Below are 6,808 nucleotides of genomic sequence, written 5' to 3' on the forward strand. Positions count from 1 at the left end.
GCCACCGGCGACCTCCGACATGGCGGAAGAGGCGGGATGATGCTCGCGCCATCTGGTAGTACGACCTCAGTGAATACCTCCTATAGAGGTGTGCATTATCTCAGACATTCATGACAACTGTGGGGACCCTTGAACTGTGCAAAAACATGTGACAGGTTTGTGGGTTCAATCACTTTTCTCTGCAGGCCGTCGTGAAACCAAATATGGCTAGACTCGGCGAGTGCAATCATTAGGGGTGGACTCGCTAAACGAGATCACTGAACCGTTTTCTGCAAAGGAGCACATATACAGGTAAGAAAATCATGACTCAGAGGCCCTAAGAAAATGTTTAATTAATTTAGGATCACTCTAAGCCAAACGTCTTAGACGTTGCGCTCAACCATCTCAGATTTGTTAAAAAAAAACATCCCAGTGTGCGTCATCTAAGCCTAAAATATTTTTGCCGCAAAAATTTATTTTTGAGCTGAGCGCAGTTTGAACCTTCCGAAAACAGAGAAACCAAGCGCCGTTCAATAATTATTAAAAATTCAAATTTTTAGAAAAAAAAATTAACGGCATTTGCACAACTTGTGGCTTTCGGTGTGGTTCAAAGCAAACTGCACACACCTCACGAATATATATATATATATATGTGTGTGTGTGTGTGTGTGTGTGTGTGTGTGTGTGTGTGTGTGTGTGTTTTGCAAAAATATTTTAGGCCTTGATTATGCACATTAAGTATCCGCAATTTTTTTTTAACAAATTGGAGGTGGTCGAACGAAACGTGTATGGCGTTTGGTGTGGAATGACCCTTTAAGCACATGGCAAAATAAATAAAGAAAATCATACAATAAAGCTCAAATTACTGTTTGTTTACTCAACAATGCAGCATGATAACATTACAGAATAAATTATAGCTTTTTAATCGAGTAGTTTGGTCGAACCAAAATGGGTAGGGAGCCTAATGTTTTAATGCTTTGCATCTTAATTTAGTAAGGAACTCTTGTTACTCATATAAGAAGCAGTAGTTATTTGGGAAATTGTGACTCCTAACACTTCTTCATAGTGTCCAAAGAGTGGCTGTTTGATGCATCCTTACTGCTATTTTTCTCACACAGGTACATCAAACACAAAGGAGCAAGGAAGCACAGAGAAGACGGCCTGCGCCTGTTTACATCTGGCCATCTTCAAAAACTTGAGTTTTCTACCAGGGAATCCCCAGAAACTATTGCCCGTGCTGAAGTGGTGGCATCGATGTCAACACTAACAGTCTACAAAGTCAGTGCTGAAGTCTCGAAGTGTGATGGTGAGGTAATCACCGGCCACTGCTCATGTGTTGCAGGGAAGGGGGGGGGGTGCAAACATCTCTATTGTGTGCTCTATGGACTTATGTATATTGCTCAGCATGATCTCAGTTGTGTACCAGATTCAGTTTCTTGTACAGAGAAAGAACGCCAGTGGTAACAGCCAAGGAACCCAAGGGCAGTCAGCAAGGAGGTTAACAGCCTAATTTTCTGCAAGGACAGATCACAAAGGATTAGTCCTGCAATGCCTCACCACAAAAGGCGAGTGGAATATTCAGCACTCGGGCGTGAAAACTTAAATGTTCGCACCCCACAACTGGTGTACCTTCAAATGATTTTTTGCCCGTCCAAACAAAGAAAGCTGTGGTGCCAGATACAGCCAGCGATTGTAAACTGCCTTCCCGGTGGTTGGAACGGGTGAAAGAGAAGTGTCCTTAAAAACTATACGCATGAGGAGGTCACGGTGATTGAGGCAGCCACATGCCTGCAAAGTGCAAGTTCCTTGTGGCATTCTTACAGGGAAGGCTTAATCACAGCCTCAATTGCACACAGGGTTTATACATGGGTGCACACATGTAGGACAAAAATGGGGCCCCATGATGCAGTCTCTCATTAGTGCAGTAATGGGCAAAAAAATTTGTCCGACATATGCAATGAAAAGAGGGCTGCTGCTTGAAGACCAGGCACGAGCAGCTTTGATCAGTAAGGACGAGAGCCATGTTGACGTTCATGTCAGAGAATGTGGCCTTTTTCTCTCGTGCCTCAAGCTGTTTCTGGGTGCAAGTACAGTGCAAGTCCAGAGATTCCTCTAAGGGGGGGCGCCAAGTTGACCCTATACCTCTCTCTGTCAGACCTGTTTCATCGTTTTTAAAAGTATGGGGCTATGTCCATGCAGGCATTTACTATACTAATGGCCGAGGACTCGTACTTTAGTTCAAAGTCACCTTTCCTCTGTGGACCTCTATGTACAGGTGTTTTTTTTATTTCGACCCCAGAGATACACAGCTACTATAGCTGGGATTAAACCCAAGTCGACCTGGTCTGTAGCTTAGCACTTTAACCACTGATTAATTTTCTGCGATGTGCTTTGTGCAAGCTATGAAAGAAACTTCTTAGAGTTTTCATGTGATGATACGTGAACTTCCTGTAGATGTGTACAGTACCAACTTCGGTGTGTTCAGCCATGTAAAGGCTCCTCTCTGACACTCAAAAATCTCTGTAGGTGATTGCTGGAGATTACCTAAATTGTAGTCTTGTTGGAGTTCATTCTCAGCTCCTGATCACCGTGAAGAGAAATGTTAAGTCAACGTTTGAACTGTATTAACATATTGTCCTGTGCTTGTTGATAACAGTGCTTACAATTCATGTAATGTTCCAGTCATTTTCATACTTTCAGTTGCATGTTTCAATAGATCTGTGATGACCAGGTGCATAAAGAACAATAAATCTTGTTGTTTGTTCAAGTGTTGCTCAAAGAACTGTTGTACGACTATGCAGACAGCTTGTGATACATAAAGTTCTGGCTTTTCCATGAACAGTATTTTCAGAGCAGATCTGTGATATGTATGCAAAGAATTGCAAGAAGCAGCTATAATGCTTCACTAAGATGCATATTTACGACACGAATGTCTATTCTCTTTGCAATGCATTAGTTATATATGTACAAACAGAATGACTATTATGAGGTTCATGAAAGAATGTATCACCAGGAAAATTAAGTTCGCTGCTATATCTTGTGCACTTTACTGCTTTTTGTTTTGTTTCATTCTGAAAATTTGTCTAATACATGCATCGAAAACACAGGACTATTAGTCTTTATGAAGTGTTTGAAAATGAAACAGTGCATGATTAATGTAGCTGTAGATGCACATCCAATATATTTCCAAAGCTTTCTTCAAAAAGAATCTATAAAGATCACAAAGCCACAGTTAGACAGTTTTGTGAATTCAACTCCATGTCTTTTGGTTATTTATTTCAATACCTTTAGGGCCATATGGCCTTGAAGAGGGGAGCAGTTAAACATAGCATTACAATAAACATAACAATACGAGCATAATCTTAGAAGATGTTGCTAGCTACATAATTTTAACTAATTCATTCATGGTATAAGCGTTTTGTTGTCATTGATTAGTGCCAGTGATCCAGGAAGGTGATTCCACTTACGGGGTATGGGGTAAAAACAAATGAAAGCAGGTTTTTGTTCTGCAGAAATATACACAAACTTTGTGAGGGTGATCCGTCCGTGGTAATACGTACTGTGGCAGTGAAATAAATTCTTCTCGCAGGTGAGAATGATGAAAAATTTCATGGAAAATGCGAAGACAAAGTTTTCTACGACGAGGTGCAAGGAATGGCAGGCCGCGGCTGTCTTTCGTACTTGATATGCTTGCTGTTTTAAGTGGAGGATTAACCATACAAAATTATTTTGAGCCATTTCCAATAAGTGCTCTAAGTTCTGCTGGTAAGGACCCCATACTGATGCTGCATATTCAGGTTTAGGTAATATGAGTAATTTATAGAATAAAATTTTCAGAAAAGAAGGCGGATTGCAAAACCTATGATGAAGATATCCAAGCATTTTGCTGGCATTGTTACACGCATAACATAAATAGTCCAGGTTATGTTGTTGGAGATGTGAGCACCACGGTATTTATATGACAGCACTGAATCTAAATGCATGCCATTAGTGTGATACGAGGATAAATTATTATTTATTCTACACATGCAGGAATTTGCACTTGTGAGCATTAAGGTCCATTAGCCATGATTTGTACCATGCCGAGATAGAATCGAGGTAAGATTGAAGTTAGTATATCGCCATCACATTTTCTTTCTCTGAATATTACACAGTCATCGGCAAACAGGTGATTGTTAGAAGAAATTTGGGAAGGTAAATCGTTAATATAGATAAGGAAAAGAAGCGGACCAAGCACAGAACTTTGAAGAACACCATTATGAATCATGCTTGGATCTGATGCGAGGTCACTAATCGAAACAAACTGATGGTAGCTTGTAAGAAAATCTTCTAGCCAGGCTAGAATCTTTTGAGTCCAGGTTAAGCTTTTGTAACTTGTATAGTAGTAAGCTATGGCAGCTTTATCAAACGCTTTGGCAAAATCTATGAATACGTAGTTGGCTAGTGAGTTACGATGAAGAATAGCGTGTAACTTGTTAGTAAAAGATGAAAGTTGGGTTTTACATAAGCACGATTTTTGAAAACCGTGTTCAAATTGGGAGAAGAAAGAGTTTGATTCTAAGAAATTAGGTGAGGAAACAGGATGTAAACAGGATGTATTCAAGAAGTTTACAAGGAAAGCTGGTGAACGAAATTGGTCAGGAATTTAGTGGAGAATTTGTTACCTCATTTGTGCAGCGGAATCACATCCCCGACCTTCCATGCGGCAGGTAGCGAACCCTAGTCCAGTGACTGCTCGAAAATGTTTGTTAATATAATGGAGGAGTAAGCACTTCTAAAATTTAGGAACTTGGTGCTGATCAGATTGGAACCCAAATCAGCGGATATTTCTAGTGAGTTAATCAATTTCAGAATGCTGTGAAGGTTAATTGTGACTGGTTACATGGGCATATATATAAAAGACTCGACGCTTGGAGGAGGGGGATTTGTGGAGACAGAAAATTGCCATTGAAAACATAGTTCAAAACTGATGCCTGTAGTTCAGGAGGGGGGGAGGGGGGAAGGGGAGGCATAATTCATTATATTTGTTAAAGATGCTACTGATGTTGGAAAACAGAATTTGTGTGTTAAATACGTGTGCTCTACTTCTCCTTCTCTTCTAGCTTTCATCTTGTGAAGATTGTCTTTCATGGCAGGTATTAGTTTTCTGTGGTGTGTCTATATCTGTATAGTGCTGTCAGTAGACGCATTGCATACATAGTTTTTTATTCACTGTTAGAAAAGTGAACATATAATAGCTACAAAATCTCTTTACAATTACGAAGAACTTTCTTCCCTGCAAGTGGGCAGTGGACTGCAAGAGTGTTGCAACCAAAGCTATTCTAGTGAACACAATAAAAGTGGATAACAAAAACAGAAAATACACATGTCGGCAGCGCATGCACACACTGCAACACTATTTTTCATGACGGTTCGGCACACGTTGGCAAGGGTATTTAACTTCTGCTCGCTATAGTACTTGGTTCACGTACATTACTTGAGCAATGGCTCATCAACAAAGTTAGTTAAAAGTTCACACACATGCCAGACCTTGTTGAGCTGGTCAATCATGCTGTTGGCAAGCACTTGAGAGATGATTCTGAAGTTCTTCACCCTTCCTATTACTCTTTCAACACGTATTCGAAGGCTTGCTATGCATCTTGTCTCTGTTTCGTCGTCTTCTGACGATTGTGAGCGCCCATTCATGAATGGTGGGATGTTCAAGTGTAGCGAACGTTGCTTACATTCTTCAGCTGTGGTGAATCCTCTGTCTGCCATCGCTGATGATTTTCGCTTCTGCGTCGGCTGCCTTACTTGAATCTTTGAATCGTAAGTAAATGCATGCGCAAAGCTGTACGGCGTATCGTGCTCGCACACTAATGGTGATCCAGATTTAGAATTGGACATCGCCCACTCAAGAGTTCCCGCGTTTTCTCCTTCTCACACGCTGCTGTTGTCGTAAGTCTATGCTTTGTTGGGGCTGGACTTTGGTACGAAGACTACTAGGAGGTGGTGGTGGTGAACTCCTTTATTGCGCCCAAAAACAGGAGACCAGTCAAAGGACCGGTTGCGCTATTTAAGAGGAGGTCGGCGGGGATCCCTTGAGATGTCGCGGCCTCCACCGCGCGTTGGATAAGCCAGCGTTGGTCTGCTGGCTGGGAAGTACGCAGGAGAGACTCCCACGTTTCTGGGGTGTTTGAGTTGTCTGTGTCGTAGTGTATACAAGTCCATGTCATGTGTATGAGAGTGGCCGGACTTGAGCAGTTTTACACAAGGGGGCTATCTGTTCCGGAAAGATCCTGCTGCATAAGAGGGGGTGTGGGAAGCTGCCAGTTTGTAGTATGCGCCATTGGACGGCCTCGCGTGTTGTTAGATCGCGGTGTGCGGGAGGATATGTGCATCTTTGGAGTCTGTAGCGCTGGAGTATGTCCGTGTACGTGGATATAGTGCCTAGAATATACTGGCTAGTGTGCTCAGCGCGCGCCCCGAGCTGTGCGAGAGGGTGGCTCCTTCCGTGATGCCTGCCCGCTGTTGTCAATAGAGGGCGCTGCTCGTCGGGAGGGTTCCACAGTCGCAGCTGCGCTGGCTGCGCAGACTGGTCGCCGCCGGTTTTGACCTGTGTTGCAGCTTTCCACGTGTTTCTTCAGTGATTGTTTTGTAGCTTTGCTACTTTTCTGCGTGTCTTGTGGCTGCTCTGTAATTGGGCGTGAAGTTTCGGGAATTGTTTCGGAAGTTCGCGAAACAAATGCCAGTGGCGCAGGACGATGTCAAAAGCGAAGCGGCAGTGCAAGGAAACGAAGTGTTTTGTGTCGCTTTGTCGGAGTGGTTACAAGTCTAGCAAAGAGCGCGT

At 42.5% G+C, this 6,808-nt stretch overlaps 1 pseudogene; it reads left to right on the forward strand.

Annotated features, from left to right (window-relative positions):
* Positions 1-254: 254 nt before the first annotated feature.
* On the forward strand, positions 255-2,095 carry LOC146177643 (uncharacterized; annotated as a pseudogene).
* The last annotated feature ends 4,713 nt before the right edge of the window (positions 2,096-6,808 follow it).

Source organism: Amblyomma maculatum, chromosome 10 (assembly GCF_055883805.1).
Source record: "Amblyomma maculatum isolate TAMU_Amacu chromosome 10, ASM5588380v1, whole genome shotgun sequence".
Taxonomy (NCBI): Eukaryota; Metazoa; Arthropoda; class Arachnida; order Ixodida; family Ixodidae; genus Amblyomma; species Amblyomma maculatum.